General features: G+C 44.5%; 1 protein-coding gene across 5 annotated transcripts in view; it reads left to right on the forward strand.

Moving 5' to 3' along the window:
* LOC126266656 (adipokinetic hormone/corazonin-related peptide receptor variant I-like) overlaps nt 1–26,373 on the forward strand; it is a 1,027,110-nt gene that overhangs the window by 497,160 nt on the left and 503,577 nt on the right. The gene's annotated exons all lie outside the window — the stretch shown is intronic.

Raw genomic sequence — 26,373 nt, forward strand, 5'->3', positions numbered from 1 at the left:
TCGCTGTTGAGAAGAATGTCGTTACACGTATTGCAAAATGCATTGAGGTTGACGGACATCATTTTGAGCATGTATTGCATTAATGTGGTATTTACAGCATGCGTTCTCAGAAATGATAAGTTCACAAAGGTACATGTATCACGTTGGAACAACCGAAATAAAATGTTCAAACGTACCTACTTTCTGTATTTTAATTTAAAAAATCTACCTGTTACCAACTGTTCATCTAAAATTATGAGCCGTATGTTTGTGACTATTACAGCGCCTTCTATCACAAAGCGAAAAAAGTGGTCCATCTAAAACATTCATATTTCTTTACGTACTTCACGAATATGTAATAAAAAATGGGGTTTCCTATTTTTAAAAAAACCAGTTGATATCCGTTTGACCTATGGCAGCGCCATCTAGCGGGCCAACCATAGCGCCATCTGGTTTCCCCCTTCAAGCTATACAAGTTTCATTCTTCGTATTTTTTTTCGTTTGATGCTTATTTCGTGAGATATTTGGCCCGGTCACTATCAATGGATGACCCTGTATAAAGCATGGCTGGGGGACGCGGAAGACAGTGGAGCCGTTGTCATAATGCGGAAAAGGAGCGAGTTATGTGTCGTGCAAAAGTCCATGATCAAAGGCCTTTGGCCCAAGGGTGGAAGCATTTACTAAACGACTAAGCCTGTTAACTGTTCGCGTGCTGACTTAAGTACACCGCGCACGACAAAATGGCGCTATCCGTAACGGACGCCGAGATAACTGTGGTGCACCATTGCCCATACATAACAAGGGCGAACGACGGCTACGAACATGCGTACGGGCGAATAGAAGCGTAATTGTCCAGCTGCTGACCGCGCGAATGAAGCAACGCGCTGTCAACGGCGTTTCCTCAATGATAGCGAGGCCAACGTTGCTGCGTATGGACCTCTGCAGTACGCACCTGGTTCGACCACCCATGTTGGCTGCTTTTCATCGACGACAAAAGCTGTAATTTGCACGTCGGTGCGCACGGGGTCCCGGGTTCGATTCCTCTGCGGGGTCAGGGATTTTTCCTTTCTCGAGATGACTGGGTGTTGTTGTATTGTCTTCATAATCATAATTCATCCCCATTACGGTCGGAGAAAGGCAATGGCAAACCACCTCCGCCATGACCTTTCCTAGTACGGCCATGCGGGTCTCCCGCATCGTTCCTTACGTTCGTCGGAGTAAGGGACCTCATCATCATCATCATCATCATCATCATCATCATCATCATCATCACCGCAACTAGACGTCCACAGAATGGCGACAGGTGGCCTTTTCAGCTGAATCACTCTTTATGCTCTATAGGACGCACGATCGTTGCCGTGTGTGGCGTGAAACTTCTGAAAGCAAACAACCTGCAACAACTGTCAAAATGGTCCAGGCGGGGAGAGGGAGCATTATGGCCTGGGGAATGTTTCCGTGGCAATCCCTGGGTGAAATCGTCGTTCTGAAAAGCACAATGGATCAACACAATTATGCATCTGTCCTAGGGGGTCATCTTCAGCCTTCTGACAGGTAGTCGCATCAATATGACTGGACAGTGTAACTGCAGCCCTGTCTAACGTTGCCAACTTCAGAATTTGAAACAGCGCATTAGAGTCAACATAGGACAAAGCCTTCTCTAAATTAATGTATGTTATATTAAAAAAAGTGTGCGACGTGCGTGCCGCTAAAACTCAGAAACGAGTCCTTGTACGATCGAGGGAATTATATGGTGTGGTAGCCCTCTATCCCCCATCCAGGAAGTATGTTTCCTTTTTACGTGAAAGGCGTGCTTTTGAAGATACAAGGACTGGGAAGCTTCGCTCTTTAGAAATTTCTAGAACATTCTAGAGTATTCGAAAGCATTCCACAACATTCCAGAATGTTTCACAATGATCCTGGATGTTCTGGAATGTTCTTGAATAGCCTGGAACATGCTTAAAGATTCCAGAATGTTCGGCAATATTCCGAAACAACCAAAATACTTGTGTAACATTTCAGAACAATCTCTAATGTTGGGAAATGTTCTGGGCATTGTGGACCACTAGAAGCCTTTTTGGTAAATTCCGGAATTTGCCACTGGTGGGGCTACCTGCCGGTAGGTTTACATAAAGCAAGACCTGTTCTGGGTTCGAACTTCAGTTTCTTATCAGTGACGAAGGTAGCCCATTGAGTGAAGAAAAACAAAGAGTGAAGTGTGAGTAGTCAACGTGATACAGTGACTGAATATAAATCGAAAATAAAAAGTGGAAAGTGTTTGGCGTGTACTTAGTATACCTGTTAATGTGTTGTTGTGGTCTTCAGTCCTGAGACTGGTGTGATGCAACTCACCATGCTACTCTATCCTGTGCAAGCTTCTTCATCTCCCAGTACCTACTGCAACCTGCATCCTTCTAAATCTGCTTGGTGTATTCAAGTCTTGGTCTCCCTCTACGATTTTTACCCTCCACGCTGCCCTCCAGTACTAAATTGGTGATTCCTTGATGCCTCAGAACATGTCCTACCAATCGATCCCTTCTTCTAGTCAAGTTGTGCCACAAACTTCTCTTCTCCCGAATCCTCCTCAATACCTCCTCATTAGTTATGTGATCTACCCATCTAGTCTTCAGCATCCTTCTGTAGCACCACATTTCGAAAGCTTCTATTTTCTTCTTGTCTAAACTATTTATCGTCCATCTTCTTCAGAAAAGCTATCCTTGCCATTGCCAGTCTACATTTTATATCCTCTCTACTTCGACCATCATCAGTTATTTTGCTCCCCAAATAGCAAAACTCATTTACTACTTGAAAGCGACTCATTTCGTAATGTAATACGCGCAGCAATCGGGGTGCCAAATGAGGCATAAAACAACTGGGCACCACACCACTGACATAGATACATTGATAGGAGGAACGGCCTTTTAGCTATGAATGGAAACAAATGGTCTCTATAAAAGTAGATTTACTGACTTTGATCATGGCAGTTCCCCACTGACATCTTAAAAATGTGGTGTCACCGTCAGACACCACACTTGCTAGGTGGTAGGCTTTAAAACGGCCGCGGTCCATTAGTATACGTCGGACCCGCGTGTCGCCACTATCAGTGACTGCAGACCGAGCGCCGCCACACGGCAGGTCTAGAGAGACTTCCTAGCACTCGCCCCAGTTGTACAGCCGACTTTGCTAGCGATGGTTCACTGACTTCTACGCTCTCATTTGCCGAGATGATAGTTAGCATAGCATTCAGCTACGTTATTTGCTACGACCTAGCAAGGCGTCAAATTAATGGATTAAAGTGAAGTATCAAAGTAGCTACGTCCGCTTTCTGAATTGTAACTCCTTGTCTTGTTCCTGACCTCGGGTGACTAGAGTCCTTTCCTCCTCACGCCAGCCTGCGTGAGCTAAAACGCGTGGATTTCGGCCTCCTCTAGTAACACGGTGTTGGCTCTTCTGCCAACACAACGAAAAAGAACCATTAACAATCAGAGAAAGTAATACATTTCAAAGTATAACATTCGCACGGCTGGGTAGGGAGGACAATGCGGAGTTATGTTAAAAATACGAAGACTTGGCATGTGACTACAAAAATTGTTAGTTAATAGTAGTATGTGCACGGAAAGACGCATGGGTTTAGAAAGCATCGTTCGTGCGAAACACAGCTTGCTCTTTTCTCACATGATATACTGAGACCTATGGATAAAGAGCAACGGACAGATTCCATATTTCTAGATTTCCTGAAAGCATTTGACGCGGTGCTCCATTGCAGGCTGTTAATGAAGACACGAACATACGGAATAAGTTAACTGATATGTGAGTGGTTCGAAGACTTCTTAATGGAACCCAGTATCTCGTCCTCGACGGCGAGTGTTCATCAGAGACAAAGGTACCGTCAGGAGTGCCCCAGGAAAGTATGACAGGACTGCTGTTGTTTTCTATAATCATACACTACAGGCAATTAAAATTGCTACACCAAGAAGAAACGCAGATGATAAACGGGTATTCATTGGACAAATATATTATACTAGAACTGACATGAAGATTAAATTTTCACTCAATTTGGGTGCATAGATCCTGAGAAATCAGTACCCAGAACAACCACCTCTGGCCGTAATAACGGCCTTGACACGCCTAGACATTGAGTCAAACGGAGCTTGGACGGCGTGTACAGGGACAGGTGCCCATGCAGCTTCAACACGATACCACGATTCATCAGGAGTAGTCACTGGCGTATTGTGACGAGCCAGTTGCTCGGTCACCATTGACCAGACGTTTTCGATTGGTGAGAGATCTGGAGGATGTGCTGGCCAGGGCAGCAGTCGAACATTTTCTGTATCCAGAAAGGCCCGTACATGACCTGCAGCATGTGGGTGCATTACCCTGCTGAAATGTAGGGTTTTGCAGGGATCGAATGAAGGGTGGAGCCAAGGGTCGTAACACATCTGACATGTAACGTCCACTGTTCAAAGTGCCGTCAATGTGAACAAGAGGTGACTGACAACCCATACCATCACGCCGCGTGATACGCCAGTATGGCGATGATAAATACACGCTTCCAATGTGCATTCATCGCGATGTCGCCAAACACGGATGTGACCATCATGATGCTGTAAACAGAAACTGAATTCATCCGAAAAATGACGTTTTGCCATTCGTGCACCCAGGTTCGTCGTTGAGTACACCATCGCAGGCGCTCCTGTCTGTGATGCAGCGTCAAGGGTAACCGCAGCCATGGTCTCCGAGCTGATAGTCCATGGTGCTGCAAACGTCATCGAACTGTTAGTGCAGATGGTTGTTGTCTTGCAAACGTCCCCGTCTGTTGACTCAGGGATCGAGACGTGGCTGCACGATGCGTTACAGCCATGCGAATAAGATGCCTGTCATCTCGACTGCTAGTAATACGAGGCCGTTGGGATCCAGAACGGCGTTCCGTATTACCTTCCTGAACCCACCGATTCCATATTCTGCTAACAGTCGTTGGATCTCGACCAATGCGAGCAGCAATGTCTCGATACGATAAACCGCAATCGCGATAGGCTACAATCCGAAAACGTGATGGTACGCATTTCTCCTCCTTACACGAGGCAACGCCTGTCAACTGCTGTTTTCTGTATTAGAAATCGGTTGGAAACTTTCCTTATGTGAGCACGTTGTAGGTTTCGCCACCGGCGCCAACCTTGCGTGAATGCTCTGAAAAGCTAATCATTTGCATGTCACAGCATCTTCTTCCTGTCGGTTAAATTTCGCGTCTGTAGCGTCATCTTCGTGGTATAGCAATATTAATTGCCAGTAGTGTAGTTGATTTGGCTGACAGGGTGGACAGCGATCTGTGTTTGTTTGCTGATGTTGTCGGGATGTACGGTAAGGTGTCGAAGTTGTGTGACTACGAAGATTCAAGACAAAATATCTAATTGGTGTGATCATTGGTAGCTAGCCCTAAGTGTGTAGAAATATAAGTTAAAGTGGATTAGTAAGAAGACACAGTGTTACTAGTGTCTTGCTTGACACAGTCAGGTCGTTTAAATAGGCCGATATGGGATGGAGCGAGCATGTGAGAACTGCGGTTGGGAAGGCGAATGGTCGACTTCAGTTTTTTGGGAGAATTTTAGGAAAGAGTGGTTCACCTGTAAAGGAGAATGCATATAGGACGCTGGTGCGGCCCATTTTTGACTTCTGCTCGAGTGTTTGGGATCCGTGCCAGGTCGGATTGAAGTAAGTCATCGGAGCAGTTCAGAGGAGTGCTGCTAGATTTGTCACTGGTAGGTTCTAACATCACAAAAAGCGTTACGGAGATGCTATGGGAACTCAAATTGGTATCCCTGGAGGGATGGCGACGTTCTTTTCCAGACACACTATTGAGAAAATTTAGAGAACATTTTAAGCTGACTGCCGCCAACACACAGCACGAAGATACGAGAAAATAAGGCTCATACGGGGTTATACAGACAGTCGTTCTCCGCTCGCTCTACATGCGAGTGGAACAGGAATGGAAATGGCATGCGTATCGAAATACGGAATCATGTAAACATGTAGTATACGGCCTTGCGATCCGCAACGCCTATATAAGACGATTGTCTGGCGCAGTTGTTAGATCGGTTACTGCTACTACAATGGTAGGCTGTCACGATTTACGTGAATTTGAACGTATTGTTCTAGTTGCTGGACGAGCGATGGGACACATCATCTCCGAGGTAATGATGAAGTGGAGACTTTCCCGTACAACCATTTCATGAGTGTACCGTGAATATCAGGAATCCGGAAAACATCAAATCTCCGACAGCGCTGCGCCTGGAAAACATCTTGCAAGAACGGTGCCAACGACGACTGAAGAGAATCGTCCATCGTGTTAAAAGTGCAACCCTTCTGCAAATTGATGCAGATGTGCGGGCATCGGTGGCCGAGCGGTTCTAGGCGCCTCAGTCCGGAACCGCTCCTCGGACATGGATGTGTGTGATGTCCTTAGGTTAGTTGGGTCTAAGAAGTTCTACGTTCTAGGGGACAGATGACCTCAGATGTTAAGTCCCATAGTGCACAGAACCGTTCGAACAATTTTTTTGAGCTGCAGATGTCACCGGTGGCCCATCAACAAATGTTGGTGTGCGAACCATTCAACGAACCATCGTCGACATTGATTTTCGGAGCCGAAGTCGCACTCGTGTACCATCGATAACTGCACGACACAGAGCTTTACGCATCGCCTGGGCCCATCAACACGAACATTGGTCTATTGATGACTGGAAGCGTATGGCCTGGTCCCACGAGTCCCTTTCCAAATTGCATCGAGCGACTGGGCGTGTGCGGATATGGAGACCATGAAACCATGGACCTTGCATGTCAGCAGGGGACTGTTCAAGCTGGTGGAGTCTCTGTAATGGTGTGAGGTGTGTGCAGTGGAAGTGCTATGGGACCCCTGATACGTCTAGATACGACTCTGACAGGTGACACATATGTAGGCATCCTGTCTGATCACCTACATCCATTCATGTCAATTGTGCATTCCAACGAACGTCGGCAGTTCCAGTAGGAAAATGCGTCACACCACAAGTCCAAAATTGCTGCGAACTCTTCTGAGTTCAAACACTCCCGATCGCTACCAAACACCCGAGACATGAATATTATTGAGCATATCTAGGATGCCTTGGAACGCGCTGCTCAGAAGAGATCTCCACCCGATCATACTCTTACGGATTTATGGACACACCTGCACGATTTATGGTGTCAGTCCCTTCAGACCTTTGTAGATCCCATGCCACGTCGTGCTGCGGTACTTCTACGTGCTCGCGGGGGCCCAACACGATATTAGGCAGGTGTACCAGTTTCTTTGGCTCTTCAGTTTACATGTACATGTAAATCTAGTGAGAGTGAAGAGAACACCATGATATGGGCAAAAACCCACGTCAGGAGCATCAAGATGAATGCATAACTTTAAGATCACGTACTCGGCTCGGCGTATTTGGCCCTTCTTACTGAAGCATACGGAGCGCGAATTACAGTACTGGCCATTAAAATTGCTACACCACGAAGATGACGTGCTACAGACGCGAAATTTAACCGACAGGAAAAAGATGCTGTGGTATGCAAATGATTAGCTTTTCAGAGCATTCACACAAGGTTGGCGCCGGTGGCGAAACCTACAATGTGCTCACATAAGGAAAGTTTCCAACCGATTTCTCATAGAGAAAACAGCAGTTGACAGGCTTTGCTTGGTAAAACGATGTTGTGATGCCTCGTGTAAGGAGCATGAATGCGTACCATCACGTTTCCGACTTTGATAAAGGTCGGATTGTAGCCTATCGCGATTGCGGTTTATCGTATCGCGACATTGCTGCTCGCGTTGGTCGAGATCCAATGACTGTTAGCAGAATATGGAATCGGTGGGTTCAGGAGGGTAATACGGAACGCCGAGCTGGATCCCTACGGCCTAGTATCACTAGCAGTCGAGATGACAGGAATCTTATCCGCATGGCTGTAACTGACTGTGCAGTACCTCTCGATCCCTCAGTCTACAGATGGAGATGTTTGCAAGACAACAACCATCTGCACAAACAGTTCGACGACGTTTGCAGCAGCATGGACTATCAGCGCGGAGCCTATGGCTGCGGTTACCCTTGACGCTACATAACAGACAGGTGCGCCTGCAATGGTGTAATCAACGAGGAACCTGGGTGCACGAATGGGAGAACGACGTTTTTTTCGGATGAATCTAGGTTATGTTTACAGCAACATGACGGTCACATCCGTGTTTGGCGACATCGCGGTGAACGCACATTGCAAGCGTGTATTCGTCATCTCCATACTGGCGTATCACCCGGCGTAATACTATGGGGTGCCATTAGTTACAGGTGTCGGTCACCTCTTGTTCGCACTGACGGCACTTTGAGCAGTGGACGGTACATTTCAGATGTGTTACGATCCGTGACTCTACCCTTCATTCGATCCCTGCGAAACCCTATATTTCAGCAGGATAATGCATGACCGCATGTTGCAGGTCCTGTGTAGTCCTTTCTGGATACAGAAAATGTTTTGCTGCTGCTCCAGCCAGCACGTTCTCCAGATCTCTCACCAATTGAAAACGTCTGGTCAATGGTGACCGAGCAACTGGCTCGTAACAATGCGCCAGTCACTACTCTTGATGAACTGTGGTATCGTGTTGAAGCTGCATGGGCAGCTGTACCTGTACACGCCATCCAAGCTGTGTTTGACTCAATACCCAGGCGTATGAAGGCCGTTATTACGGCTAGAGGTGGTTGCTCTGGGTACTGATTTCTCAGGATCTATGCACCCAAATTGCGTGAAAATGTAATCACATGGCAGTTGTAGTATAAATTTTTGTCCAATGAATACCCGTTTATCTTCTGCATTTCTTCTTGGTGTAGCAATTTTAATGGCCAGTAGTGTAAATAGCTGCCGGCGGCAGCAGTGGTAGGAGAATGCGGGTGCTGCCGTCTCTTTGTACTCGGTGCCCGACTACAGACGCCCTACCGGCGGCAGCAAAGCTCATCAATCATTCCTGCTGTCCTTACGCAAAGTTGTTAAACTCTACAAAATGCTGAACACAAGTGTTTACTGTTCAGAACTCTAAGACCAAGTCATTATTGTAAGGAAACCTAGCTCGAAGAGCCGTCTGGAACTCGGCAGGCAGTCTTGCTGCCAGCGCTTTAAATCATCCTCCAGTGAGTTCTGAAATTCCCACTTTCGACAAATGAATACGTAACAGCGTTAGACGATTTCCTACCCATTTCTATCTCATTATAGGGTCAGTTCCACAAGAAAATGTACTCCATAATTTTCAAGTTTAACGTCCGCAGCGACATCTCTGGTAGTGGTCTCGAATGTGTATTCAGTGCGATTTTGCACAGTGTATAGATAAACGGTGTGAGAGTCGAACCTTTTGTTTTGTCGGTTGCAGTTTAAAATGTGTGTGCAGAATGTCTGAAGCGTCACGAGGGTGTGTTTATTGTAACTCATCCAAATGGACCAAAGCTTTCACATGGAGCTATTGCTAAAATTCCTGGACAGTCAAAGATATTTGTTGTGAAGTGGGTGAAACGATATTTAGAGGCTGAAAACGTAGACGGTTTACCGGAGAGAGGGCTAAGGTGCCAAGCTATAATAGATAATAACGGCGGTTGGATTAACTATTAGGTAATTATGCACTTAGTAATAACATCTATTTTCTTGTCAACATATATTTAAAACAGTGACTTTTATTTCGTACAGATAACGGCGTAGAGTTTCTTGTAGAACTCAACTGTACTTCACCCAGTCGGTCAGAAGCGGCAAGAAAGAGCCAGGAGGCTTCTCCTACTCCATGACATATCTATGAAACTGAAGAATGAAAAACTTGCAGATAGGCACTGTACGAAAGTGCAGCCTCTTCACAAAATGACACCATGACCCAATCGCTGTATTCTAAAATTTTAAACCAAGCGTTGCTCCGAAACGTTGTAACGAACATTCACACGTCCCAAGGGAAGCCATATCTGCTAGTGTTCTCTCATCTGGCTAAAAGACTTTTACGAGGAATTCCGTGTTCTGCTGATCTCCCGCAGATCGGGGAGGGGGAATGAGAAGGCTCTCTATGTACAGATGACGCCTGCCCAAAGCATAACAGTTTTATAGTGGCAAAGTTCTCTTAAACGGAGCCTTTTTCGAAACTTCCACCAACTATACAGGAAAGGCAGAAGAACAAACAGTGAAACGAAAAACAGCCACCGGCAATGCTAATCCGTTCCGCAATTACAGAGAGTGCAACTGAACCACTATTCGATCATGGGAATTTGCACATCGTCCTCCGAAATATGTTCTAGGGGACTGATGACCTCAGATGTTAAGTCCCATAGTGCTCAGAGCCACTAACTTTCATAGTGTTCAAACAAGAGTGATGCGTCGTTGCTGATCACTTTGCCCTCAGTACGCCGTTCTGCCTGCCCTGCAGGCTATTTGCTAAGGCGTGCCTCTCTTAGCTCGCTGAGACAGGCCTTACAATTCCCTGTGAGCGACGCACTGTCCCATCACGCAGCTAGGTAAAAAGGGGTTCTTGTAGCCTGTCAAGCACCTACCGAAGGACTGAATATACGGCATGAAATGTGTCTGACAGCAGACGACTTTCAGACTCATTTTTTGTCGTGCATTGGATCACTAAAATACAAACATACAAATTGGTATAAAATGTCGTCTCTGAAATTAGTTCAGCAAGAAATCTCACAGCAGTGAAACGGAGAGTCGCTTTGTGACGTGGAATCAGTCGGCAGTACGTTCCACACGTGCGACTGCAGCGCGGGAAGCTATTTCACAGCTCGCTTTCAGTCACAGCTCTGACTCGGTCCTCATTTTCGGATCTGCCTGTACCATAATTGGCTGTTAATCTCTGCTGTTGACAGCTTCTGGGACCTCGACGTGAGTAAACACGTACCGCACGCCAGCCGCCAATACCGAACGCAAACCGCAACTATTTTGGAACGTGACAGCACCGACATGCAACCGAAATTTGCAGAGCGCCGGAAGTTGAAAGCTACTGCACATTATGGAGGAGACTGTATGATCGAGTTCTGTATTTAACAGTCACCTAAAGTAGGTTACATTACTTAGCACTCCGACGTATATTTAACTAAGCTACGCAGTGTTTTCACGATGTGGAAACATTCTACAGCACGTTCCACAATATTGTAATTTCCCGTGTCCAGTTAGACCCGCTCTTCGCTCTTTTGTTGATAAACATGTCATATTTGTCTGGACAGTTTTAGAGATATTGCATATCTAGTTTGATGTCAACTCTCAACAAGATAACATATGTTTTGATAGTGTCTGAAACCTGGTAATCAAGGAAGGCAGGATTCGGTTACGGTTGTGGACGGGGCCGTAATCAGTTATTGTTGGTTCCCTTTTGCAATTACACATATTTATTTTCAAACGGTAATTCCAGACTCAGCAATAAATAAATATATCACACGTTATTAATGAAGGAATAAACAACTGTATAATTAACAGTGCTTTCAGTACGTTACAATTTACCAAATGAGCATAAAATCCAGAGACAGCAAATAACGTCTTAAAAACAAGCCAATGTGATCCCAATAAGAATTTTAAGGCAAGTAACCACAGTCACGGCTGAAGGACTTTAATGACAAGAACGGAAATTATAAAAAAAATTTAACAAACATACTGTAAAACAGCAATGCAATAGCAAGGTTAATTTAAAGGACAGACAACTGAGCACCAAACGCGTGAGACAAAATGATGGCAAACGTGGTAGCACAATCATTTAAACCTGCTGTAACGCCAAGAATGGCAATTATATTAAAAAAATAATAAAACACAAGGGCCAGTCACAGACGGTGCATCAGGAATCGACCTCTGAGTAGGTCCGGCAAAAAAAAAAAAAAAAAAAAAAAAAAAAAAAAAAAAAAAAAAAAAAAAAAAAACCACGCTTTCCCGAGTGATGAGATAGGCAGCCAAGAGTTGCATTCACCTCACAAAACAGTAACTCAGACTAGTGGCAGTCTAACGAATGACTAATGATAATCTTACTGAGGCTACCTGACGTCCAATACAACAGATGCAAAGATGTAAAAACTCGCCAAAGCCGGAACGGGCGGTCTGGACTCTGCCCGCAGAATACTGTGCTTAGACTGCCTGGAACGAGAAAGGAATCACTACCACCAGAGTAGAAGAATTGCCAAACAATCTACAATCAAGAAAGCTGTCAAAACTATATGCCTCACCGGACAGCAATGGCAAGGTGAGGAAACATACACTGCCGTTACATACACTAGCCCCCAGGGAGGCAACTGGGGTGTTAGCGGCCATGATCCAGGAAAAATACCGCTGGTTGAACTTAACAAATAGTAACAAAGTGAAAGCAATAAATAGTAATTAGAAATCCAGGAAAGCTAATCAGATCCGCCTTCCCCAAGCACTCGCTGCTCTTCGCCTCGGCAACACTACGAGCAGCAACGCGAGCCCAAGTCACTGGAGAATCGCAAGATCTCAGAATGGTGGAGGTTTCTCTACTTGAATCCAAATGCACTCAACTTAAAACCTGCAGTATCGGGTTTACGACGAAGTCTTGCAACATCGTGACCACAGATCTCCGATATGGCAGTCCACGCACGTCCCAGCGTGTTCGCGCACTGCTCCACCTGACTCGCTAACCGAAGAGCACACTGACACGACGAGGAAGAACCATGGCGTCGCCCCAATGACAGGGCCACAGTTGCTACATATCGATAACCGCCGCCGCCGCCACTAACGGACAGGCAACGCTTGCGAAACAGCGTGGCGCCAGTCAGCATGAGAAGAAGACAAACAACCGCAACCATGTCAACTAAACGATACGGTGTGGCCTCCAACAGACGACAGAAACCTACAAACAGCACCAACGCGAGCCGCAGCACGGCTCAGTGCCACCGATTATTTTGTATAAGAACGAGTCAGAATTTGTATTAATATGTGCTGTGAGAACGGAATACAGTGCCGCAAAATTTGGAAATGTTTTGGGAAGTCTGCTATGACAAAAGAAGTGTTTGCAAATGGTATAAAAGTTTCGAAGTGTGCTGCGACAGCCCTAAAGGTGGCTCTTCATTCTCCAACACCTCGACAGCTGATGAAATCACGGAAAAAAGAAATGGAAATGATTATGAACGGTAATGTTGACTCGCTGGAGAATTCCGAATCAAAACTTTCTTAACAATTACTGCAGGAAACATCTAATAATAGGTAATGAAACTTGCGTTTACGGATATCACGTAGAAACTAAGGTTCAACCGTCTCAGTAGAAGCATTCTGTATAGCAATAAACAAAAAAACAAAAACAAACAAAAATACTGGACATGTGTCATGAAATGTCTCTACGCTCTAGGGTTTTCATTGATTAATGCAGTTCGAGATCTGGCCACGAGGTCGGACGATCAATGGAGAGAACTACCTACGAGTTTGACACCGTCTGTTAGAAGCAAACTCCCGAATTTTTGGCACAAGAATTCTCCATCTTTGCACAGCGACAATGCACCCGTTTACACTCGGTAGCTTGCTCGTAATATTGCAATGACTCCCCAGCCTCCATATCCGCCGCATGTGACTTCTTTCCTGTAGATTAAGGCATTTTGCAAGCAGAGAACAATTTGAGAGCTCATCACTGAGAGAGCTAGAAGTTCTTCCAGAACTAGATTTCCAGAAGTGATGTGGCGATTGGAAAACGTTCTTAAATTTTGATACTGTTATAAGAGAATAAAAAAACTTCTTTCCAGAAAACAAGAATTTCCGTTTTTCGTGTGAATACACCTCAGATGCATGTATTTGATACATTTCCTTACAAGCTTTCGTCTATTGTCCCATAGAAAAGGAATACGTCACGGAATGGAATAAAAAGAGGAGTAATTTTAACAAGAGAACAGTTCCTTTCTAGGTGACTAACTTCCCCTGTTTTCTGGGATCTCCCGTATTAAAGCGATTTTTTAACGCTCCCGGACCCTTATTGACCATCTCTCTCTCGCGTATACTTCGTTAGCGATTGGTATTATAAACATTATCCCACGAAATACCGAAACTACTCGGAAAGTTAGCTTCGATAGGTCACGAAAAGGAAACCAAAATTGTTTTATTTACAGAAGTTTGGTACATGTTCCAGCTATTTCTCTACTAGTCGCCGCTCCCATTTAGACATTTCTCATAGCGTTGTATCAACTTTCCAGTCCCCTCGTCATAGAAGGCAACCGCCTGTGCTTTCCACCAATTCTCTACTCTGGTCTGCAGCTCGTTGTCTGTGCCAAAATGTTGACTTCACAGCTAGTGGCCAAGTCCAGGCTGTATGATGGGTGAGCAGACACTTGCCATACAAAACGCTGCTGTGGCATCTCCATTGCTCCCGAACTGTACAGCTCAGAAGAAGGAATTGCATGACAGGTACGCTATGTGTGGTTGCATGAAATCAGGCGTAACCTCACAGCCAGCACCCACACTTGGCGGAACAAACTATTTATCTCGGTATCCTTACGTGCTCACTGTGTGCTCAGAACTGAAAAGAGCGACGTGACACGATCCACAGGCATATTAGAGACACTATCTCTCATATCTGTGCAAAGCATCACAGAGTTTTCACTGTCGTTTACATTTCGCGACCTATCAGATCTTACTTGCCGAATAGCCGTCGTGCTATCGATAGTTCACTTTACCTGATCGACAGGGCTCGAGCCGACCGTTGTGACCGAGCGGTTCTAGGCGCTTCAGTTCGGAACCGCGATGCTGCTACGGTTGCAGGTTCGAATCCTGCCTCAGGCATGGATGTGTGTGATGCCCTTAGGTTAATTGGGTTAAGTAGTTCTAAGTCTAGGGGACTGATAACCTCAGATATTAAGTTCCATAGTGCTTAGAGGCATTTGAACCATTTGACAGGTTATAGTACAACAATCGATACTATTGTCGACATGCAGTCTTTATTCTGTTTGTACTTCTATGGAAAAATGGCGAATTGGCTCAAGGGAATGCAAAGAGGGAAGGAAGACTGAAAAAGCAAATGTGTCTAGATGGGTTTACGTGCTCTTGGTCAGTGCCGGCAACGCGAAAATACGTTTGCCATGTACCGATCAGCAGCCATGGTGTAAATAAGATACGGATTTAACAAAGACTTACGGATGCGGATTATAGAGATGTTCATGTTTAAACACACTCGTTACACTATTAATTCCTCAGTTGACAACAGAACAACAATACACAACCCTTCGGCAGAGCCAGTACCCATAGATCGCTCAAATCGGCAGCAATCGAAAACACAGGACAGTCGACAGGAAATGTGTTGTGGTTGGCAGGAGAGCCAACCGTGTAGTACAGGAGGCCGAAATTCACGCGTCTCAGCTCACGCAGGCTGGCGTGAGGTCTGGAACATGCAAGGGAATTAGAACTCAGAAAAACGGACGTAGCTGGTGGAATACTTAACTTTAATCCATTAATGGAGAACGTCGCTCTTTATGGTACATGATTCACAATATCAATAGTACGTATACTGGCGCCTTGCTAGGTCGTAGCAAATAACGTAGCTGAAGGCTATGCTAACTATCGTCTCGGCAAATGAGAGCGTAGAAGTCAGTGAACCATTGCTAGCAAAGTCGGCTGTACAACTGGGGCGAGTGCCAGGAAGTCTCTCTAGACCGGCCGTGTGGCGGCGCTCGGTCTGCAATCATAGATAGTGGCAACACGCGGGTCCGACGTATACTACCGGACCATGGCCGATTTATAGGCTACCACCTAGCAAGTGTGGTGTCTGGCAGTGACACCACAAAATGTGCCCATTTTTGTAGTCTTCTTTCCGTAATCGTACCTTCAGTACCGTTCAGACATCCCGTGTGTCTTCATTTGCTTCTAAACTGACTTGGGTTTCATTGTGTGCTCTCGCAGTGAAACTGGAAATTCAAAAACCCCACAAAGTAATAAGTGTCCTGTCCTTGAACTTACACCCCAAATGAGTCTTGTTGTTGTGGTCTTCAGTCCAGAGACTGGTTTGATGCAGCTCTCCATGCTACTCTATCCTGTGCAAGCTTCTTCATCTCCCACTACCTACTGCAGCCTACATCCTTCTGAATCTGTTTAGTGTATTCATCTCTTGATCTCCCTCTACTTTTTTTACCCTCCACGCTCCCCTCAAATACAAAATTGGTGATCTCTTGATGCCCTTCTTCTAGCCAGGTTGTGCCACAAATTTCTCTTCTCTCCAATTCTATTCAATACCTCCTCATTAGTTATGTGATCTACCCATCTAATCTTCAGCATTCTTCTGTAGCACCACATTTAGCAAGCTTCTACTCTCTTCTTGTCTAAACTATTTATCGTCCACGTTTCACTTCCATACATGGCTACACCCCATACACATACTTTCAGAAACGACTTCCTGACACTTAAATCTGTACTCGATGTTAACAAATTTCTCTTCTTCATAAATGCTTTACTTGCCATTGCCAGTCTACATTTTACATCCTCTCTACTTCGAGCATCATGAGTTATTTTGTTCCCCAAATAGCAAAACTCATTTACTACTTTAAGCGTCTCATTTCCTTATCTAATTCCTGCAGCATCATACGATTACATTTGACTACATTATATTATTCTCGTTTTGCTTTCGTTGATGTTCATCTTATATCCTCCTTTCAAGACCCTGTCCATTCTGTTGAGCTGCTCTTCCAAGTCCTTTGCTGTCTCTGACAGAATTACAATGTCATCGGCGAATCTCAAAGTTTTTATTTCTTCTCCATTTTAAATCGTACTCGAAATTTTTCTTTTGTTTCCTTTACTGCTTGCTCAATATACAGATTGAATAACATCGGGGAGAGGCTACAATCCTGTCTCACTCCCTTCCCAACCACTGCTTCAATTTATGCCCCTCGGCTCTTATAACTGCCACCTGGTTTCTGTAAAAATTGTAAATAGCCTTTCGCTCCCTGCAGTTTACCCCTGCCACCTTCAGTATTTCAAAGAGAGTATTCCAGTCAACATTGTCAGAAGCTTTCTCTACGTCTACAAATGCTAGAAACGTAGGTTTGCCTTTCCTTCATCTTTCTTCTAAGATAAGTCGTAGGGTCAGTATTGCCTCAGGTGTTCCAGTGTTTCTACGGAATCCAAACTGATCTTCCCCGAGGTCGGCTTCTACCAGTTTTTCCATTCGCCTGTGAAGAATTCGCGTTAATATTTTGCAGCTGTGACTTATTAAACTGATAGTTCGGTAATTTTCGCATCTGTCATCACCTGCTTTCTTTGGGATTGGAATTATTATATTCTTCGTGAAGTCTTATTGGGCGCATATGGATTGCAAAAACTTTCTTTCGGTTTCTGAAGTTACCCCAGAATACTATTCAGTAACTTTTATACATGTAATGCGCCCAAAATTGGTATTGCGTTAAGTCGGCCCTGCTGGTAGGCGTCACTCATCATATAATCAAAATTTCCTGTTATGGAAAGAAACGAGATTGTAATGAGTTGTTTGGAAACTGTTCTTATCCTTATTTTTGTAAAATGTTGTGGACATTGTCGCCTGAAAATACCTGAGCAGTATGATCAGGTTAAAGTCAGCGAGTTCGACGCAGAACTGCATAGTTGCGGCTAGCGGCAGAGACAACATTTACGGCTCAGCTGGCCACCGGAAGACTTCAACGACAGCCGCAAAGAAAAACCAACTATTGTTAAAAGGGAGAATCAACCTGCTATGTTTGTTCATCGTAAATGGTTCTTAGTTTGTCCCATGAGATATTCAGTTAGTCGATACTAGCTGGTAGCCGGGCTAAGATAAGACCGAATCGGGGTTAGACTCGTGTGTGTTTGGGTCAAACGCTACAGTCTGTCTGAGGTAGCTGCAGTGGCTACGGTATATTCTAGTTTAGATTTGGTTTCTCGTGGTTGATGATTTCACGCCAAAACAGTAACTGAGTGAAGTGTAGTTTGAAAGTCATTGGTTTGTAGGCGATCCGTATCTCGGTTAGACGAGCTTTTTCATTTTGTTGTGGGAGACAAGTGACATTATGACGTGAAATCTTTAACTTAATTTATAGGCGGATAAAGCACGCACAAACGAAATCGTGCCTCTGAGCTGTTTATTAGTGGGTTTGAAGGTGAAAGCATGCACTTAAGAAATGATGGCTATGAGAAACTGTGTTTGGGATTACTTTGCGACTTCAGCGTAAGGATCGGTGTATTTTAGTTAAGATTTGGAAATCTCTGTACAGATCCACGGAGTGTGTTGTCTGTATCCACTTCTACACAAATACACTGCAAATCACACTTAACTGCCTAGCAGAGGGTTCATAGAACCACCTTCACAATTCTCTATTATTCTAATCTCGTACAGCGCGCGGTAAGAACGAACATATATGTCTTTTTGTGCGAGCTTTGGTTTCCTTATTGTTTCTCCCTATGTACGTCGGCGTTAACAAAATATTATCGCATTCGTAGGATAAAGCTGGTGAGTGGAATTTCGTGACAAGATTCCTCTGCAGCAAAAACGCCTTTGTTTTAATGATGAGCGTATCAAATCCTGTATCATTTCAGTGACACACTCGCCCCTATGTCACGATAATGCAAAACGTGCTTCCCTTCTTTGAACTTTTGCACTGTACTCCGTCAGTCCTATCTGGTAAGGATCCCACATTGTGCAGCAGTATTCTGAAAGAGGATGGACAAGAGTAGTGTAGGAGGTCTCCTTAGTAGGTCTGTTAGATTTTCTAAGTGCCCTGCCATTAAAACACAGTCTTTAGTTGGCCTTCCCGACAACGTTTTCTACGTGTTCCTTCCAATTTCAACTCTTCTTAATTGTAATTCCTAGGTATTTAGTTGAATTTACGGGCTTTAGATTTGACTGATTTATCGTATAACCGAAGTTTAACGGATTCGTTTTAGCACTCATCTGGATGACCTCACACTTTTATTTATTTAGGGCCAATGGCCAGTTTTCACACCATCAAAGTCGTTTTCCAATTTGTTTTGATATTCTGATGACTTTCCCAGTCGATAAACGACAGCGTCATCTGCAACAACCTAAGACGGCTGCTCAGATTGTAAGAACTTTCAGCATTGCAACCCGTCAGCAATCATAATTATCTAAATAAATTATGAATAATCCGCCTCGATTGCCAAAATTCCCGGTGTTTACCCAGGTTTCAACGTGGATAACCACGCCTTCTTCAGAACAAAACAAAAAACAGCTTGCCTAAATGGGCATAGCCAATTTCTAAAATGAACACCCACAACGGCAGGTCCCCATAAAATTTATTAACATTACACGGTACATCCGTACCAAGTCAATAACACTACTTAACTGTGTGTGCTGCCTCGCCCCAGCCAACGTGCGATGGGTCACAGGCTCTCCACTGCACTAAGGCCTCGCCGGCTGTTCCCCTGAGCGACTGTCGACAATCTCTGCGCATGCGCGCGGCTAAGAAACGCTCTTCTTATGCATAGAAACGGGATACAACAGTTAACATGAATCGGGGCTTAAGTAACTACAAAAAGTTGTCGCCCAAATAGTAAGTGATACAAGCGTTGATGCGGAAATTACGACATATTAATTCTCGACCAACATTGCGCACAGGTGGTGCATCAGCCACTAACTAATATGGAGGCACTAAAATTAGGTAAAAATTACAACTAACATACAGAAATGGCTATGCATGAGGACATAGTAAAGTGCAATCGGTTCCAAACCATACTATATGCGGGAACCATTAAGTTGTAACTCACAGAGCAAACGGTCTGCAAAACTTGACACCTTAAGGGATAATGTTGTGGGGGCGGGGAGGGGGGGGGGGGCGGTGGAAAGAAAATCTCAAAATGTTGTTAACGGATAAAGCCACACAATTTCTGCTAACAGAAACCATCACTGTCGCTACATCGCCAAAATGCTAAGTGGTTGAGCAGGCCGTAATCAAAAAACATAAAAGATTTAGAACGTATCTTGGCTACACGATCTTATAAATATAGAAGCCAACGAAGATACAATACGTCTTAAAAGCGCGTAGCGATATGAACTTACGATGACCGAAAGGCGTTCATCTTGGCTAACCAAACCTTCAACTCACAGAAAGGGAAAGGTGCCAAAAAAGAGAGGGGGAGGGGCATCGTTATCATCCGTTAACAATCAACAACCTGTGCATGCATCAGCCAACTTCCACATCATGTGGTTTAATGAAAAGAATTAAGTAAGGGCCCGAAACCTTCAAAGAAATTCCTGTTTTTTAATTGTAGCTGATTTTTGAGGACATCGTCTTCGGCATACTGCAGGTGTTTAAAAATCTGCATTTCCTCTAAGATGTCCAATTTTAAGCCCTTAACTTCAGCATGAAGCAACTCTATATTAGACAGAGGACTTGGCGCATGAGCCATTGTATAAGGTGTTCTGCGTAAGTGGAACCCCTCGTGCCATCACCGCTTCTGGTGGGGATGTGCTCTTTATATATAGTCATGAGAGCTCGGCCAGTTTGACCGAAATAAAATTTCGGACAGTCACCGCAAGTAACTTTATACACACCAGACTGAGAAAGTTTGTCACTTGTGATCTGCAACGAGTGGATTAAATTCTTGTGCAGATTGTTGTTGGTAGAAAAGGCTACCCTAAAGTTATAGGCTCTAAGCAAACGCCATAATTTGTAACTTACATTACCTACAAAAGGTATAGATACTATTGCCATCGGTTTGTCATTTACTAAATCCCCTAATGTGGAAGCCGTACCATTATTTTTATTTATTTTCTTGTTGTACAAACGTCTTACCAATTGTGAACTATAACCATTATTTCTAGCGATAGCTTCCAGTGTGACCAATTCGGTCTCTAACGCCTCCGGTGACAGAGGGATAGCTGTAGCTCGATGTATATTCAAATGGAAGAAGGCCATCTTATGGGCATGCGGATGCGCCGAATCTGCAGAAATGATGTTATCAGAGTACGTGTCTTTCCGGTATATATTAAACTCAGTATGGCTATCCACCACCGTCAACGTGAGATCCAAATAGTTCAAGGACCTCGTCAAGGATTCCCTCTCAAGTGTAAACCTGATGTTATCATGAAACTCACTAAAGATAGAAAAAATACGGTCTACATCATTCTGAGTACCGTTAATGACAAATAAAATGTCGTCAACGTACCTTGTATAAAATTTTATTTTACTTAAAATCTCTCTACCACTGGCAAAGAAATCTAACTCTAAGGAGTTCAAGAAAATTTCAGATAAAATCCCAGCAAGGGGGCTTCCCATGGCCAATCCAAACGGTTGCGAATACATTCTATCATTAAAGGTAAAATAATTATATTTCAGGACAATCCGTAGCAACATCATTAGCTCATCAATTTCATCATGCGATAGTCTTTCATAATAACGTAAATTACCCTCTAATATCTGGAGACTCTGGTCCACTGGTACGTTCGTGTACAGACTTGTTATATCAAACGAGACTAGTTTAGATTCCTCAGAACAGGTTACATTACCCAAAAGCGTGCCTAATTCAATAGAATTTTTGACTGTATAGTTTTTTCTAAAAACAAAATTATCTTTAATTTTATTATGTAAGCATTTAGTCAGTTTATGATAGGCGCTCCCTGTGCTGTCGACAGTAGGGCGAATTGGGTGATTTAATTTATGGACCTTGAACTGCTTCTCAAACAAGGGGGTTTAGGGTTCATGTTGATGAGTCCCTTTTTTCGAAACTCTCCTATTAAAGTTTTAGTATTATGAAGTCCGATTCTAATTTCTTTTTGAAGCGTAGCGGTAGGGTCTTTGTCGAGTATAATTATCCCGTTCTCATTAAAAAAGGCTTCCGTTTTTTCTATATATTCTTTCTTTGTAGATACAAGTATGGAGTTCCCCTTATCAGATTTAGTAATAAGAGCATCCTTCTGTATTAGTTTTTGGTTTATGTTCTTTAAAACCTTACCAGTGTTACCTTTTTGACTGTTATTTGAAACTTTACTCATAATTTTACAAGCCTCGTAAGCCAAACGAGTTTGTTTATTTTTAGGCGTTTTAGCATATTCTAAACCGATTGTCTCCCAAATCGTTTATACAGAATGCTACAAAAAGGTACGGCCAAACTTTCAGGAAACATTCCTCATACACAAAGAAAGAAAATATGTAGCTGGAGAGGGAGACCGCCAGATGAATACAATAAGCAGATTCATAAAAATTTAGGTTGCAGCAGTTATTTAGACATGATGATGCAGTTACTTGCTAATTACAATAATTAGTTGGTGTTGGGAGGTAGCGAGTACTCAGACTGTATTGTTCGGTAGTTTAAGACTTTGACTGTGAGCAAGTATTGTATATGCACCTCAGTCCAGGAAAGTGTACACTTAAGCCGACACCAACTGTGGGAGTTGCAGAACGGAAATAACGACTTTATTCAGTAATTGCAGGAGGAGCGCCATCAGGTCTAAAGTTGTCCTCCCACTGTGCGTGTTGGATGAAGCAGACGACGCAGCAGGAACCCAGACCGAGCTGGACAACGCTGATGGGCGACTTTGTCATCAATGGTACGTAACAGAGTATATGGTCACGTGCACCGATTTCAATCCACCAGCGACTCCCTAGGAGTTACAAAGCAAAGAAGCGCAGGTCCACGTCAGTTGTAACTTGTTTGCCATCTACTTAGTGTACAGACATGTGACGATTTATTTCCTCAGTACACGTGCAAACTATAGAGATGTTTGTTCGAAAGTTCGCAAGATAGTACTTGGAGCACGTAAGAAACCAGAAGAATTCCCTAAGCTGTGGGCGGTCGTAGACAGTCTATACACAACGCTCAGCAACAATGGCTTATTGAACTTCGTTTCTTTCTGCGCTGTTCCGAAATAGCGCTCATCCTAATAAAAGTATAAGAATTTTCTTCAGGACATTATAACACGGAAACTTTGCATGCTATAGAACGCTCGTGGAGACAAACAAGTTTTTGAAAAATTCCAAGTGTTTCCTAGCGTGAGTAATGTAGAGCTCTTCTTGAATGGCAAAGTTGCTTCCTGAGTTTCATTCGCGCTTAATGGAGCCTGCGCTTGCTCGCGAGTAGCTTCCCCCCCCCCCTCCGCCCACTTTACCCCAACACTGCTCTCTCAGTCTCCTTCCCCTCCCTTCAACACCCCTCCGCCCCCCCCCCCCCTTGCCCAAAAGACACCGCTTGTCGCCGCCCCTCCCCTTGAGGTGTGAGAGGCCTCGAACAGCACTCCATTCTCTTTTGTAAACCTCGCTGTGAATCAGTTTGAAAGCGAAATTAAAGTTCGTTTCCCAACAACGAGCTTCAAAGTGAGAGACCCTCAGCTTTTATGTCGCAGGATCATACAGGTGGTGGATAAAAACATGAGAACACCAAAAACACAGTACGTAACCACGCCTAATTCGGTGTAGGACAACCCTTTGGCGTTCAAAGCAACTTCCAGTCGTCTCGAAATGAATAAACACGGGTCCTGTATGTTTGGAAAGGGAATTTTATATCACTGTTATCGAAAAATGCCTAAAAATTTATATACTGATGACAGAGATCTCAAAGTAGTCCACAATGGCTCAGTAATATTGAGATCTGATGACTTTGGTGGCCAGCATAGATGCGACAGTTGATCGTCATGGCCACAAAACGTCTTTTCTATGATGCGAGCTGTGCGACAAGGGCATTGTCATCTTGAAACACATCATAACCACTGGGGAACAAACATTATACCATGGGATGGGCCTGAGCAGCCAAAAGCTCACATCGTCCTTGGCAGTAATGCGATCTTTTAGAGCGACCATGAGGCCCAAGGGAGACCACGATCTTTCTTCCTTTCTTTCGCTTACGCCAGAGTCCCGCAGCGATCGTAGGGTCCGTGTGGTTATAACGGATTTGGCCATGTTAGCGTTAGGGATGGCCGGATGCCCTTCCTGCCGCCACCCCGTACCCCCCCCCAGGACGGAATCATTGTACCCCAGCTGTCTGTGTCTAGTATAAATCGTGAAATAGTGCGGACGTGTTTCAAGTGTCTGCGACGCGTCTAATTGAGGCAGAATGTGTGGACCAGCCCGGTATTCACCTAGCGAGATGTGGAAAACCGCCTAAAAACCACATCCAAACTGACCGGCACACCGGCCCTCGTCGTTAATCCGTCGGGCGAATTCGATCTTGGGCTGGCGCGCCTACCCGAGTCCAGGAAGCACCGTGTTAGCGCGTTCGGCTACCCTGGCGGGATCCATGGGAGACCACGATATGGCTGTCCAAATCGTTACCCAATCCCCGTAATGTTTCACTCTTGGAACGTAAACACGACTCGATGTTGGAAACCGTTTGAAAGAAGATTCATCCGACCAAATGACTTTCTCTCATTGTTCCATAGTCCACGTTTTATGTCTTCGGTTCCACGTATTCCTGATACGGGTATCTGCATGAGTTGTTTTAAAATTCCAGCTTGCCCTCCAAATCCCCTGCTTAGAGAGTTCCTACCGTATTGTTTTGGTGCGACATTCACTTCTACAATGATTTTTGCAGCTGTCGTCTACTTATTTTTCATCACAATCCTCTTCAATATCCGTCTGTTACAATCACTCACACTTACATCCGCGTTGTGACTTAGCGGATGATGTTTTTTTCTTCTCCTGTTTTTGTTTTGTTTTGTCCTAGGCCGCAAAAACAATTGAGATCATAGGCGCCCGTGTCATAACCTTAGATCAGCAAGAAGTAAGCGAACTCAAAAGCGACCAAACGTTAAAGCCAGTCTGTGGAAGGAAGCAGAGCTAAGGACAAGGACGTCCCCGTCGAGAAAGGTCCAGAAAATACGCTGTAGAGGCAGCAGAGGGTTGCTGCGACGTATAAAAAGTAAAACGCGGTCGACAGCATTCGTGTCGTTCGCTAAAACGGCCGGTAACTCAGACGGCAAACATATATTAGAACTTGAGTGGTTTGTCCAGGAAATCTCGAACCGCCAAAGGTTGATGACAATGAGAACAAAGTGGTAGGGGATCAACATTTAACAAACAGCGGTGGTTAAAACAATGCCCGGACCGGAACGAAATGCGAGAGAGCAAAGCAGTTGCGAGAACGCAGTTTTGTTATTCAGACGCAGAAAACAAGCGAAAGCTGCAATTTCAAGAGCATCCTTAACTTCTCCTTATTGGATCTAACGCCACGAAGATTCCCTTGGAGGAGAGTCATATTGGGAAAGGGTAGAAGGGTACAAGTGAAGCGGTGGCTGCCAAGTACCAGCCTTCGAATATTCACTGCGGCAGGGCGCAGAGGCGGGAGGGTTCAGTTCATGAGATCTACAGAGGTGTCAGCATTCAGTCTGGATCGGCCTGCGGATTGCAGGGCAGAAAAACGTTAGGCGAAATTCAGGTCGGCCATGTTAGAGTATCATGCAGTGACATCGTTGTAAAGGATTCCAAAGTCGAGGAAAAAGAAGACCATTTGTCTTTGTTTGATTTCTTAGAGCAGACACAGACATTTGTCGGCTGGAGGGACGCAAGAAGTCTCCGTGGGAGTGCTCCTTTTATCCTTTCCGGCCTGCTGGTTATGAAGCAGGAGATTTCGCACCTGGGGCGGGCATCTGGTGGCTTTTTGTGCGGCTGGAGCATTACCAAGTCACTTGTTACGCGTGAACGGCGTGTGCCGCCTTCAGGAGCGCACAGGGAGGATGAAAAACAGAGGAACGTCGAACGCCGAAACGGAGAAAGCGTAGGATATAGAGAACGGAGAAAGAAAGAAAAAACAAATGAGAGGCTTTACTGATGTCGGACTATTAAAACCTCAGGACACATTCCCAAAAATATGTCAGACATGTTTCCCAACAGAGGGGAAAAAGAACAGCAGAAGGATACACATGCAGCACGGAAAGGGAAGAAGTGCTGAGAAGGCTGGGGCAAGTGATAGCCACCAAAGGGTGGTGAGCCCCTTGGGTGGGGAGGTGATTTCCCTGTTGTTGTTGTGGTCTTCAGACCTGAGATTGGTTTGATGCACCTCTCCATGCTACTCTATCCTGTGCAAGCTTCTTCATCTCCCAGTACCTACTGCAACCTACATCCTTCTTAATCTGCTTAGTGTATTCATCTCTTGGTCTCCCTCTAAGATTTTTACCCTCCACACTGCGCTCCAATGCCAAATTGGTGATCCCTTGATGCCTCAGATCATGTCCTACCAACCGATCCCTTCTCCTGGTCAAGTTGTGGCACAAGCTTCTCTTCTCCCAATCCTATTCAATACCTCCTCATTAGTTATGTGATCTACCCATCTAAAGATACAATACATCGAAGATAATATACAAGAAATTAGGGGTAATACGTGGGCATGCAGACAGTTGTTTTTCCCTAGCTCTACTTGCGAATGGATTGGTTCAAATGGCTCTGAGCACTATGGGACTTAACATCTTAGGTCATCAGTCCCCTAGAACGTAGAACTACTTAAACCTAACTAACCTAAGAA

Source organism: Schistocerca gregaria, chromosome 4 (assembly GCF_023897955.1).
Source record: "Schistocerca gregaria isolate iqSchGreg1 chromosome 4, iqSchGreg1.2, whole genome shotgun sequence".
NCBI classification, from domain to species: domain Eukaryota; kingdom Metazoa; phylum Arthropoda; class Insecta; order Orthoptera; family Acrididae; genus Schistocerca; species Schistocerca gregaria.